This window comes from Triturus cristatus, chromosome 4_1 (genome assembly GCF_964204655.1).
Source record: "Triturus cristatus chromosome 4_1, aTriCri1.1, whole genome shotgun sequence".
NCBI classification, from domain to species: domain Eukaryota; kingdom Metazoa; phylum Chordata; class Amphibia; order Caudata; family Salamandridae; genus Triturus; species Triturus cristatus.
Genome location: NC_140585.1, coordinates 973,498,145 through 973,512,805, shown reverse-complemented (window position 1 = coordinate 973,512,805; position 14,661 = coordinate 973,498,145). Strand labels below are relative to the sequence as shown.

General features: G+C 46.1%; 1 protein-coding gene across 5 annotated transcripts in view; it reads right to left on the bottom strand.

Moving 5' to 3' along the window:
* Nucleotides 1-14,661, bottom strand: part of OSBPL8 (oxysterol binding protein like 8) — a 939,874-nt gene that overhangs the window by 355,003 nt on the left and 570,210 nt on the right. For 2 of the 5 annotated variants that reach the window (XM_085653860.1, XM_085653862.1), the window contains exon 1: nt 1,457-1,683. The exons of the other annotated variants lie outside the window; for them this stretch is intronic. The gene's annotated coding sequence lies outside the window, so the exon portion shown is untranslated. Of the gene's footprint in view, nt 1-1,456; nt 1,684-14,661 lie in introns of those variants that run through there. 5 annotated transcript variants of the gene reach the window in all.

The window sequence follows — 14,661 nt, the reverse complement described above, 5'->3', positions numbered from 1 at the left end:
TCCAACCCCGGCTGGCGAGATGAATGAGGGGGAGATACCATAAGGGAACCTTGCAGCACTCTTCGCAAACTCCTGCTGACGGTGACATCAAAACACAGATAGCGCGAGTGTGTCAGGAAAAAAAGACCAATGCAACCAACAAAAAAAAAAAGATATTGGAAGCCCTACTCTCCCACCCTTTCATCCAGTGTCATGCGCTGGAGAACCAGGGGAACCCACAGGAATACCAAAAAGTCAGCAGCGTGGCCAATCCTGGAAAAAAAGCAGCACAGCAACCCGCTGCCTCACCCCCACGTGTGTCGAATCTAGCTCTACGGATTAGGCAAAACCCCAGACAATAATACACACAAGTGTTCAACGGAGGCCTTGTATGCTAACAAACAAAACAAAATGCACGATTGCTCAGCTGGTTTAATGATCGCTGCTGACATCTACAATGATCTGAAGGGCAATTCGAATCCCAAGAGGACACTCCGCTCTGCATCCTTCTGAGAAAATTGAACACCACTGAATTTAGCAATAGTAACATCTTCTATTTCTAGAGCTTGTAAATGCAAATAAGTTATTAAGTGTTTTATGAAACAAGATCTGTATTCCTGCATATCAGATTTCTCTGTGGTTCTCCGTTCTGCTTTCCTTGAATGAGCTTTATTCTGGTTTCAAGTTTAATCTGACACTATTCCTTACACTGAAGCAGGTCACATTCTACCGTCTCACTTTGCGAACAGTGTGTTTTCTCAAACATGCATGCAGCCCAGATCCCATACTCTTGGCTTTACGTTACCCTCAATGTATTCTCCCATGCAATCTTGAAAAATGAAGGACTCGATTAAAATCTGAAATCGGTGCCAGACACTGAAATCGCTAACAAGAAGTGAGAGCAATTGCCGTGCTCAATACATTGCACACTACATCCGCTAAGCAATTAAAACACCACTGCACACCTAAAATCCCAGCGCTTTAAGTACATTTCCCAGTCGGCTAGTTCACATACAAGGAAACAAATATCTTTATTTTGATAAAGTACACAAAATGGGCAAAAGGCTCAAAATCGAGGTTTATATCATTCGTCCCGATCCAAATTAAAAGTATCGGATTAAGCATCGGCCATTAAAGCAGCCTCGCTTAAGAGCGGACACAGTAATGCCTCTTAGTGCGGACACTGTCAGCCTGGCTCGGCAATAGTGAGGTGCGACAGCCCTACCTACACAACACGCTCACCATTTCGGGAATTCGCTAAGCACACGTCCTCCTTCACCATCACACAGGCTCACTCCATTAGCATGCAAATCACCAACGAAAGACACTAGAGCGTGCCGTAAACACGCCGCAAGCGGCTGCAGCGAGCAGGGCACCCACTCAAAACCGAGCCGAGCCTTTCAAGGATGCCAAGCTCTGCCAGTCTCACTCACACCCGTGCCCGAGAATCAACAAGCTGTCGGCGGAGCATACTTGCCTTCAGCGCTCGCTGCCTGGAATCACAAAGGCACCAACCACAGCGCCTGGAAGTTCATGCTGCGCTACTGTGCTCTGGTGAGGTGAGCAATCCCTCAGTTTACCAACCAGACGTGGCAGCTTGCACTAAGACAATGCGTTGGAAAGGGAAAACAAACCGCGCAGGTTCGTCTGACTGGAGCTTTCATCCCGTCGAGGCGTCTCGGGCAGGCGGCCTCTCCTCCCTCTGCCCCGCCCCCTGAACACGTGGACCCGGTGCCTGCTCGGGTTTCCCTGGCACGGGCTGCCAGCCTGAACTTCACCACTGACAGCTCCGGGCATGTAGGTCAGGCCGAACCAGATTTACTTGCAAAGCAAGGCGCGCGCTAATCCGACTCCGGGATTTAGAACGGGACATGGACTGCGCGGAGAGCAGCGAGAAACATGAATGAAAATGGCAAATTGGTGCGCACTCGCACAGACTGTGCTTAACGCTTGCAATCGAGGCACAGATGCTCACTCAGAGATACACCTGCTGCAAATACCTGTTGTTTCAAAGGTGGACACAGGTGTACGCGTCATGGTAAGAGGACTCCGCAGCAAAGCGGGCATCAAAGGGCCCGAGCCATAACGGGGCTGGAGTTGGTTTCCCGCCAACTTCATTTCTTGCGCTGGTTAGGAGGGTGCGAAATAAGGCCCACCTAAGTTTAAAAGCCTCCAAAACACTTAATAAAAGGGACGTCTGACAGGTACAGCCAAAGGCTGTGGTCGGTGGCAATCAAAGCAGTCTACGGGCCCCCAACAGACCATGGCTCCATTAGGTGCAAGGAGAGCAGCTTGGCCCACCCCACCCACACCTGAACCTTGGACAGACTGGTGGCATGTATCGCAGGTGCCACACTCAGCAGCAAGGTGGGGTGGTAATAACGGCAGTCCGCTACCCCGCAAGACCAAGGGCACACCTACTACAACACTACCTGTGAGCTAAGAACACTCTAGCAGCAGACTGTTTAAGCAGCACCTCAATCTCCAATCACCGCAAGTAAAAAGTCCTGTGCACAAGTCTTACGGCACTTGCCGCGGTTATGTGCCACTGTTATCCAGATCAGAAACTTTTTTACTATAGGAAGGTGCACCGGGGAATAATCCACATCCAGTATAAATAACAAATCATCTTCTTTATTAGCACAAATCAGTATAAAGGTTTAAATCCAGCCAACGCGTTTCGTTCCGAACAAACAGGAACTTCATCAGGGCGTATGTGATGTTCACGATGCATCTGCCGGTCTGGTTTCAGTGTTGGAGGCGATGGTGTTTCACTGAATGCAGTGATCGATGAGCAGACATAAATGCCACACTATAGGTCTAGTGTGGTAATAGAGCCTGAATGATTCCAGTCAACTTGTGAGCTGAGACATGCACTGGGTTTGCCAATGACATCAGTCAATATATTTATATCTACTTAAAGTCCAGGATAAAGTGAATGAAAACCTAAGATATTTGCTTTGCTAAGTATGCTTTTTCCTGGTAGGGTGTGGCATGGATGCTCATGAACAGCCCAGTCCCTAGCAATGGTGGGTTTAGTTCTAGCTATTATTTGGGCATTGATGGTACATAGCTCATTACTTTCCTTGACGGAAGTAGATAGGTTAGTGAATCTGATACAATATCCCAGATCTTATTTGTCAGGGTTCTTTCTCTGTTTACGCCTATAGAAGGTGTTTTGGTGCAAATGCTTATTTGAAAAGGAGAACTATCCCCCCTCTTCTATGTGGCCTTTGCAAGCCGTGTTCCAGAATCCTCATACTGTGACACTGATCGTTCTATTGGAGATCTGTAAATTAAAGAACATATAGAGGTGGTTGAAATACTAACTCCTAGTATTTTTTATTTAGTCTACTTACATGATTTGGTATTGTCCACCAACTGTAATCTTTAACAGTATCACACAAAAACAGATCTGCCCCAGATTCAACATGTGGCTGATTCATGAGTCCCGCCCACCGTGAGATCATCGCATAAAATGCTGATCTTCTATTCCCTGTCCGTGATATGGGATAGAGGACCAAATCATTCCTAATTTACAACGTGAGGTCCAAGTTTGTAAGGTTTGGGAAAATATTGGTCTTTGTTTGCATAGGTTTCTCCACTGCTGTTGTTGCTAAGGGAAGGCATTATAGTGTGTCGCAGTGGTGCCGTGTCCACACCATTTCTAAAGTAAAACCAGACATGTTAGTGAAACATTAGTAACAACCGATGTGTGTATGCATGTGTGTGTGTGTGTGTGTATATATATATATATATATACACACACACACACGTACATGTACCAACAGATTTGTTATACAATGCTGCTCTATGTTGGCTCATATGGCAAAAATTAGATGGTCTTAAAAAAAAAAAATAACTCTCTCATAGGTCTAAACATAGAGCACAAATTGCATCCTTCCAGAAGGTTTAGCTTGAACAAAGTAAAACAAGAAAGAAAATCACTTCAAAAGAGTAAAGGGCTCAGTACAGAGCACAAACAGCATCATTCCAGGAGGCTTCAATTGTAAAGTCCAACAAGAAAGAAAACCACTCCAAACGAGTAAAGGTTCATAAGCCTTTATTTAAATATGAGACGGAAACTGTTTACTTTTTTATTGAGCCCCTAGCAATAAGAATTCGTGAAAATCCTGAAATCAAAGCACCAATAGAAGGAATGGCGAAATTAAAACTATTCGCTGATGATATAATCTTATATCTACGACCTGATAAATCCAATTTTGATCAGGTTCTATTTGAATTTGGTCAATTTGAACAGATCGGTGGATATAAAATTAATCAAAATAAAACAGAGATTCTAGTAATGAAAGCTGATTGTAATTTTTTGCCTTTAAATCTTAAATCTCAAGCCCTAAAAACAGAACAGATTAGATACTTGGGTATCTATGTTTCTAATCAGTTCGATCAACTATTCAGTTTGACATATTTATTTATGCGTAATAAAATAAAAATTCTGCTTGAGAGATGGACTCTTCTTCCTTTAACCTTAATTGGCCGTGTAGCATTAATTAAAATGTCAATACTCCCCTTATTAATTTTTCTCTTTATAAATGTTCCGTTAAAGATCAACTCTAATTTCTTTCGAGAAATTGAGTCATTGATCAGGGATTTTGTTTGGAATAAGAAAGCATCCAGGGTCAAGTTGTTAGTATTGCAGTTGGGAACTGCTCAAGGGGGTCTAGCATTGCCAAATATTCGTTTTTATTATATGGCAGTGATTATGGATCTCGCAGCACGTTTATTGGATCCTAATGGGCTGCTTGATATGTTTTTTTTTCACAGAATGATACAAGAAGCAGGTTCGCAAGTTCCGATTTTTTTTAAAAACAGTTCAACTACCCAAAAAGACCAGGTATAAGACCATTCGGGAATTCTCCAACAGACTACAGTCTTGTTTTAAACTGGTAGGGTCCGGTGGCTTTTATGACCTAAAATTGGAAGAGTGTAAGATCTTTGGGCTGCAAATTCATTCTAGTAAGCTCAACAAATGGAGAGATTCTGGATTGGGCGATTTGGGCTCTTTTTTTCTAAGCCGGAAACTGATCACCTGGCAAGAGGTCCAGGACAGGTCTAGTAATTAAAGACAAGGTTTTTGGAATATTTGCAGATTGTAAATGTACAGTCTTTTGGAATGCGGGCCACCATCATCTCTGGCTAATGCCCTTTATAAAGCGAAATTAAAAGGAGTGGGGAACTGGTATACTTTATTGAGTAAGGGCGAAGAGTCGTCTTTGGTTGAAGGTATCTTGGCCAAAATAACTGATGAAACTAACTGCTCCTTTTTGTGGCAGAAATGGGAGCAGATCGCCCAGTTAGGAGGCAAGGCCCTTAGAGCTGCCAATTTCAAAAGGATGTCGTTTTTATCCCGTTGGCTGGCCTATTTTACTCCAAAAGCTTTAAATAAACGCTTTCCCGGAGTCGAAAATAAATGCTTCCGATGCCAACTTCGAGAGGGGGGCGGTTGGCTTCACATTTTTTTTACTTGCCCCAAACTAGAAATATTTTGGCGTAATTTTTTTTTAGCAATAAGTCAGGCCATCGACAGGACGCTTGATCCTGAAGCTGAGGTTGCTTTATTTGGTATCTCAACAAAAAGATCTGACTTGTCCAAAGCCAAACAATTTTATACGGCGAGCTGTTATTTAGTAGCCCGCTCCTTAATCCTTCAAGATTGGAGATCAGAGGAGATTCCTTCTTATCTAAAATGGGTGAATAAAATGAAAAGGACAACAAAGTTTGAAGAGGCCTATGCCAAAAGAGTTGGGGCAATGAATACGTTTACTAGGAACTGGAAATTTTTTAGTAGTGATCAATTAATGTCCGGCACTTAGCACTTTAGCATAGGACACTTTATTTATATAAGAAGTCCAGGATTAGTAAATATGTTCATCTCTTCTGGGTTGGCAAAGGGAAACGATAATAACTATAATGTAGGTTTGTCTATATATTTCATGTTTAAGTATTTTGCACCATTTGTATCCTTCTGGAATTGTGATTTTAGAAACGACTATGTTGCACTTTTTGTACCGGTTTCCTGCTCTGTATTAACCTTAACAGCTAAATGCTATTAATTAATTAAGGATTTTATTGATCTTGTTTGATGTTTCCATAAGTTTTTCTATCCCTGATCACTGATTGATTATTGTATAATGTTTTTATGCCCATCCTAGCTGCTCAATAAAAAAAAAAGAAAAAAAAAGAAAAAACCACTCCAAACGAGTAAAGGTTCATAAGCCTTTATTTAAATATGAGACGGAAACACGGCTGCGTGTACCAGTCGTGACTAGGAGTATCAAGGCGTAATATTTTGTACCTCATGTGAATGTCTTATGAATTTATACAGCTGCAAAATGAAAGATTGGTGTATTTTGTACACTAACGAAAGCTACTTGCATGTGAAAAAAGCCAACATTGAGTGCGCTGAAAAACTAGACAGTCAAATGTGAATGCAGTACAATTAATTTACAAAAACTACAGAGTACTTTTCCACTCGACCACACAATATTCACATTAAGTTATTATTTGCAATAGATTGCTTCTGACTCACGGGTAGCCTAGTAACACCCAAGCATCAATACAGGACGAGGAGCGAAAATCACACCGATGTGAATAATTCATCACAGACCAGGCGTTTGGAATGCAAAAACTGTGCACTCAGCTACACACGGCCGAGCTCTAATCCCTCTGTTTAGGGGATGAGCAGCCCAGCGAATACAAATATCGGCTCAAGCTGAACTCCACGAATGACATGCATTTCACGACCGCAGCAACAGTAAGGAAGTAATGGATGAGAATGACACTTCCATGTACATGGATTCATCTGCCCGTTCCAGATAGTACATGCCCAGTATACTCTGTTGCACGGTAGACCGGTCCTAGGATGCTTGATTCCGGTCCAGGGAAGACATGGCTTGGCAGTTCGGGCTGGACAGTTCCCATGAGGCACAGGGTCAAGACTGATTTGCGATATGGCCATGTCTGAACTGGGGTGGCGTGGTGAGCAAAATAATGATGAATTAAACCCAGATCTGTGACTGGGGGTGAATGTTTTGCCATTGTGCAACATTCCGTCCATCATCTTGTGTGTTTTGCTGCACGGTAGACCATCACAGATACTTGAATGGTTGATATGGTAGTGCCAAATGCGGATGAACATTTGTTCAGCAGCCGAAAAAATTGTAATGGGTTAAAATGTAACAGATGCAATGTGCGCACAACAGATGGTCACAGGGACTCATAATTAGGCCTGGGCGGTGAACTCCGCTCCGTTCGTGGAGTTTCAGAGTTTTTCCCCCGCTCGCAAATGGTAAGTTTGGGAGTTGCCGATGGGGTAGAATTTCTACCAGAGCGGTAGGAAAATCAGCGCGACCGGAAGTTTTCACTGCAACTCCGCTGAGGTTTTTTTTGTCACTTTGCGGAGTTCCGCGTGGCAAATCTCTGCGAACTACGCCCAGGCCTGCTCATAATACACAAACACAACCTAGTCGAAGACCACCAAGAAACCACCACCAAAGCGAATTTTAATAAATGTAGCATTCTCTGACATCACAAGCAGGGGCCTCGCTATCATTAGTGCTGTAGGTGCAGTGGCACTGGGGCCCAGGGTGTGAGGCCCCCTCAACTTTAATAATGACAGTTTTTTTTACTAGCCAAGAGAGAGGGACACCCGTTTCCTTAGTTGCTTTAGGAGATATAGCACATTCACTGCACCACTGGCCACAAAAAAGTAAATTCACCCCCCCCCCCCCAAACAGCCACACTGAGGAAAAAGGCAAAAGAAATACATCTAGTCTGAAAAATACACTAGTTGCCAGTTAAAGCTAAAATAAATGTAAATCAATCAATCAATCATTCGCATTTGTAAAGCGCGCTACTCACCCTTAAAGGGTCTCAAGGCGCGGGGGGGGGGGGGGGGGGGGGGGGGTCAGAGCTCAAAGAGCCAGGTCTTGAGCTGCCTTCTGAAGGAGAGGTGATCGGGTATGCTGCGAAGGTGGCTGGGTAGAGAGTTCCAGGTCTTCGCTGCCAGGAAAGAGAAGGATCTTCCTCCGGCGGTGGCTCTGCGGATGCAGGGTACGGCTGCCAGGGCTTGTAAGGTTGAGCGTAGAGTGCGCGGAGGAGCGAAGAAGGAGACGCGGCTGTTGATGAGTTTAGGTCCGAGGTTGTGCAGGGCTTTGTGTGCGTGAGGAGTCTAAAGGTGATCCTCTTCTTGACTGGGAGCCAATGAAGTTTCCTCAGGTGTCCGGAGGTGTGGTGGTGGCGGGGTATGTCCAGGATGAGTCGTGCGGCAGCGTTCTGGATCCGTTGCAGTTTCCTCTGCAGCTTGGTGGTGATGCCGGCGTACAGGGTGTTCCCGTAGTCCAAGCGACTGGTGACGAGGGCGTGAGTGACGGTCTTCCTGGTGTCGGTGGGGATCCAGCGGAAGATCTTGCGGAGCATGCGGAGGGTGTTGAAGCATGCTGAGGTCACCGAGTTAACCTGTCTGGTCATGGAGAGGGATGAGTCCAGGATGAAGCCGAGGTTGCGTGCGTGGTCGGTGGGTTGGGGAGTGCTGCCTAGGGCGGGGGGCCACCAGGAGTCGTCCCATGCGTTGGGAGTGGGGCCGAGGATGAGGACCTCCATTTTGTCTGTGTTCAGTTTCAGCCGGCTGTCTGTCATCCAGTTCGCTACTTCCTTCATGCCTTCGTGTAGTCTGGTCCTTGCTGAGGTGGGGTTGTTGGTGAGGGATAAGATGAGCTGGGTGTCGTCGGCGTAGGATATGAGGTCGAGTCCGTGTTTGCGTGCGATGTTCGCCAGGGGGGTCATGTAGACGTTGAAGAGAGTGGGGCTGAGGGAGGATCCTTGGGGTACGCCGGAGATGATCTCCGTGGCTGTAGATCTGAAGGGGGGCAGGCGGACTCTCTTGAGTTCTTCCGGAGAGGAAGGAGATGATCCATTCCAGGGCCTTGCCTCTGATGCCGGTGTTGCTGAGGCGGTGTATCAGGGTATGGTGGCAGACCGTGTCGAAGGCTGCGGAGAGGTCCAGGAGTATGAGGGCCACTGTTTCTCCCTTGTCGGTCAGGGATCTGATGTCGTCCGTGGCTGCGATGGGGGCGGTTTCGGTGCTGTGGTTAGCCCTGAAGCCGAACTGTGTGGGGTCAAGGGAGTCGTTGGATTCCAGGGCGGTGGTGAGTTGAGCGTTGATGAATTTCTCAATCACTTTGGCGGGGAACGGTAGGAGAGAGATGGGTCGGTAGTTTTTGAGTTCGGTGGGGTCCGCTGTGGGTTTCTTCAGGAGGGCGTTGAGCTCTGCGTGTTTCCAGCTCTCTGGGAAGGTGGCGGTGGTGATGGATGCGTTGATGACGTCTCGGAGGTGGGGTGCGATGATGTTGTTGGCCTTGTTGTAGATGTGGTGCGGGCAGGGGTCGGAAGGGGATCCAGAGTGGATCGAGTTCATGACTCGGGTGGTTTCCTCAGTGGTGGTTGGGCTCCAGGTGAGGATCGTGGTGATGTCGGTTGCGGGTTCCGGGGGGGGGGGGGTTCGTATTGGTGGTGGTGAAGCTGTCGTATATGTCGGTGATCTTGTGGTGGAAGAAGGCAGCAAGGGAGTCGCAGAGGTCCTGTGAGGGAGGGATGGAGTTGTTTTCTGCGTCCGGGTTGGAGAGTTCTTTGACGATGCCAAATAGTTCCTTGCTGTTGTGGGGGTTGTTGTCGAGTCTGTTCTGGTAGGCTGTTTTTCGTGCGGCGCGGAGGCGTTGGTGGTGTTGGCGGGTGGCGTCCTTGAGAGCTGACATGTTCTCCTCGGTCTGGTTGAGGCGCCACGTCTTCTCGCGGGTGCGGCATTCTTTCTTGGAGTCCTTGAGGTCGGGGGTGAACCAGGAGTTTTTCTTGTGGTTGTGTCTGAATCCCCTTTAAGCTACTTACCACAATTCCGAAAATATTATATGTCAATGCCCCATGGCAGCTAAAATACAAAATTAAGCACCATCAGGTAATAATCCGCATTCAACAGGACCCTTACAATCTTCGTTCAACACAAACACAGCGGGTGGCAATCATTCTCAGTAATTGGTATTTAGAACCGGGCCCAATTATGATCTACCAATTAAAAGTGAAAAATATACCTAGTTTCATAAAACAATGTCTTCCATGTCATTTTAAGAACACTGGTTCCCATGACTTTGGTATACTTTTGATCACTTCACAACATTAGTATTTAAGAAAAAGTACATCTGTGCACGCACCTTCAGAATCAAGTAGGCTCACAAAGACCCTCTAAAAAGAAGCTCTTTGATAGAGTCTTAAGAAATTAGTCACACAAGTCGTGGGTGGGTAGCTGTTTCCGTGAGACGTAAATAAGGGTTTTTAGTCAGGAGAAATTTCATAGAGAGCAAGGATCACTTCATAAATCATATGCACTCTAATAACCTGGTCCCTCAAACCCCTGTAGAGCAGCTTTCCCCAAATTCCGGTCCATATGGCCCTGAGTTTCAATCTTTCCTTGTTGGCCAATTCGAACTACTTATTAGATCTTTTACACTCCCTCTGATTGAAAGAGTGAAGACACTGTCTGAGAGGCTCGAAAGATTCGAGCAGGCCTCTCTAGACAATTTCTTTTCTCTTAAATCATTAATTAAGTTGCATTCGAAGATTGGCCACGATAATCCTGTCATTGCCGACCCCTTTCCTAATACTCAAAACGAGCCTATTTCTCATGCTGCCTTGCTACACCCAAATACTGCTCCAACTTCAGGGCCTAAGAATGGAGCCAATGTACCAGGACCCAAACCCTTAGCACCTATGCTTAACCTGGGCAGAAAATCCACTAAAAAAAAGTTAGTCCCTGGTCCAACTAAAAGTCATGGAAATCCTGACGCACTAGGACACGAGATAGAATCCACCCAGAGTCTCTCTAAATCACCTAGTAAGGAACCTGTACAAGATCAACCGAACGATAAAGTTACCTGCACCCAGCTAAATCTACCCCATATTAATTTGCCACTGGAGTGCCTACCCTTTGTTGTTGTTTTAACCGGAGTCCCTCAGCTCAAAGCTGGCAAGCTTGAATCCTTTATCGAATAAAAAAACAAAACACATTGGCTTAACATCAGCTTCCTAGGCATCTGGATGGCCATGTCCTCCATGTTAGAAGGGTCTCCTGGGTGGGTAATAGACCTAAGAATATGTCTGGTGACTGTATTCTTGTAAATTTCAGGGATCCTCGTGTTACAAGGTTAATTTGTAACCAACAATCAGGCTTTGTTGCCAATGGTATAGGATGTCTTGACTTAAGTAAATTCTATTCAGATTCTGTGTATTTCCATCATTCACAGTCTTTTTTCCATTCGGCTCATGATGGGCTCCATAAGGGGGTCCGGACTATCAGTGGCAATGATTATTCCACTTCTGCTTTTAGTAGAAATCGAGAACTTCATGGCCACTATGACTCCTATTGACATGGAAACCCTGTCGCGGTTGGAACTTGTACCTCCGCTGGCGATCAAAACAACGAAGATATAGAAACTCCTACTGAAACAGCTGGGGATCCCTTACCTAACACTCTGAGCCTCCACGCCCAGCAGCAAAGACCACAGTCTACTTTAAATCTTCAGGATATAAATTACTTGTCATCGCCCCCCACACCTAACTTGCCTCAGGTTACCCCTAGTTCTACCATTCCTCTTACAACACGGGATTTAGTTACAGACGTCCCTCCCCTAAGGGTCCTAAGTTGGAATGTAGCTGGCATTGCTAGCAAATTAGATCTCCCAAACTGGAATTCTTTGATAGAGCCCTATAGCATCTGTATCTTCCAGGAGACTTGGAGCACAGTGCCCCACCATATGGTTGGCTATACCACCTTTTTTGTGCCGGCCATTCCATCTTCGTCTGGGAGAGGACGCCCCTCGGGCGGTCTTCTTATCTGGGTCAGCATCTCTCTCGGGTGCATCATTAGGCAGACCCAAAATATCTCTCTCGATATTCTAAGGCTTACTCTCAAGGGAGCTCAGGGAAGGAAGTCTCTAGACATATTTAATGTCTATGCCAGGGGTTTAAGTGGAGGAGCCTGGTCACCTGTACTTACACTTCTTGAGGGCGAACTGCGAAAGTGCCATCACGCCTCCCACGTCCTGGTAGCAGGAGACTTTAATTGTTCTTTTGAGCCCCTTGCGTCATTAGATCTTCCTGATTTAATGGAGGATGATGCCAAAAGACTCATTCCGATATTATCATTGCCCCCCATTAGGAGATGGACAAAATCAGTTATACACATGAACGCCATGACCCTAGAGTTCGGACGAAGGGCGGTAAACGGCAGAACAGCTTCAGATCTGCAAGGCGCTCACACTTATAACAGGATAAACCATACCTCGAGGATAGATTATATACTCCTTGATTTTAAACTTTGGTTATATGTGGTGGACATGGAAATAATTCCCTCTGACGACAGCGACCACAACCAGTTATCCTTAAGTATGAAACCATTATGGGAGGGAGTAAATAGGTCTTTGATTCCACCAATAGTTAGCTTTATGCCAACCCTTGAGGTGCGCCCCGCAAATTGTGAGAGGCGCCTAAAATGGCGTAAAGTGATGCTTGACGAAGAGAAAGTTCAGTCGATTGGGGCAATACTGTGTGCAGCACAAGTCGAGCTGGCCTCGTCTAATATCCATGAGGCAGCTTATGGGAAGGCTCCAGACGTTTTTCAAGGTATTATTAAAGACCTGGGGAATTTATTTCGAGTATATGGCAAAGGCGGGCCATCGAGGGGGGGGGGGGGGGGGGGCAAGCATAAGCTCATGGATGGCTGGTACACACAAAATTGTAGGCGGAAAAAATCCGCCCTAATCATGGCCCTCAAAAATAGGTTCACGTCAAAGATCCAGCTAGCCAGGAAGGAGTATAGGATCTGTGTGTCTAATGCTAAAAAGGACTGGGAGGAACAGTATTGGCAGGCATTGAGGGAGGCTTCCTCAAAACGTGATTCAGGTCCTTTCTGGAGTATTATTAGGACCAAGAACAGACCAGCCCACAAACTTATGACATGTAACATCATTAGTGGGGTCTGGTTTGAGCATTTTTCCAAACTTTACTCCTCCCCGCCCGAGAGTGAGGGGGACCTTTTTCCCAAAGTGGCTTTCGCCTCCACGGGTACATTGAACACTGACCCTTTTACTGAAAGGGAAGTGCTCAATGCTATTAAGTCTATCGTCCCCCAGAAAGCAGCAGGTCCGGATGGTATCCCTGGTGACGTCCTCAGATTAGATCCATCCAGATGGGGGAAGCTCCTCTCCACCCTAATTAATGCCATCGCTAATGGTGCTTCAGTCCCTGAATCCTGGAAGGGGGCTGAGGTTGTCCCGATTTTTAAGAAGGGTGCCAGGGACGACCCAGCAAACTATCGCCCAATTAGTCTGATTGACTCAACCCAGAAAGTTGCCGGGAAGGTGATTCTGGAGAGGATCCTATCCTGGGCGAAAGAAAATAACATCCTTTCAGACTATCAGGCAGGCTTCAGGGTCGGGACAAGCACCATAGAACAAGTCTTCAGACTGCTCCTCATCTACTGGAAGGTTGTCCTTCTCGGAAAGGGCAGCCTTTATCTCGCCTTTATTGATCTCAAAACAGCTTTTGATCTAGTTCCCCGAGCTACTCTGTGGGGCGTCTTGGCCAACATGAAGATTCCCCCCAACCTATTGGCTCTACTAATAAAACTCCATGAGGGAAACTACGCACGAGTGCGGTGGGGCTCACAGGGCCAGAAAACAGAGAGAATCCCAGTGAACAGGGGTGTCCGCCAGGGCTGTGTTCTTGCTCCTACCCTTTTTTCACTTTGTGAATGGTGTAGTGGAGCACCTGTTGAAAGTTCCTTCTGATGCGCCATTCCCGGCGGGCGAACGTATTCCAACTCTCCTGTTCGCTGATGACACTCTTCTGTTATCTAAATCACCTATGGGTCTTCAAATTCTTCTTGACAGCTTCCAAACTTTTTGTAATGGCAGAGGCCTTAGAATAAATTCCGCCAAAACGAAATACCTAATATTGAATCCACCCAAAAAACTAGGGCGGCCCCCAGTTCTGAATGCGGCTAACCTTGAAAGGGTAAAATAATTCGACTACCTGGGTATCGCATTTCAGACACTATGCGATGGTCACCTCACATACAAAAGATGCTTTTAAACCATAAGAGGGTTACTGGTGCCCTCCTCAGGGAACATCGTTCTTCCATGTCTAGGCCAATAGCCCCAGCCCTAGAGATATACAAAGCAAAAGGTGTGAGCTTGGCACTCTATGGTGCCGGATTATGGGGCCTGAATAACATTGACGAACTTGCTAAGTCTGATTGCAGTTTTTATAAGGAACTGATGGCATTACCCAAGAGCACTCCAGTAGTACCTCTGTTAATGGACTTGGGGTGCCACACGATGAAAGACTTGGCAAAAGTCCTCCCCCTTCTCCTATGGGCTCGGCTTTGGCGAACCCCTGAGCTAGCCAAGTATGCAGAGGGACTGACTGAAATATTGTCTATGCCTTGTTGGAACAAAATCAAATGGCTGAAAGACGTTAAGATCTTGCTTTGTGACCTAGGTCTCAAAGACGCCTGGGTGAATAGAACCTCACCCCCGAAAGCTGAATTGAAGAAATTGTACTGGAGTTGGGTCACTGCTAAGAGGAATTCCAGTCCTTATGGTGGTAGAACCA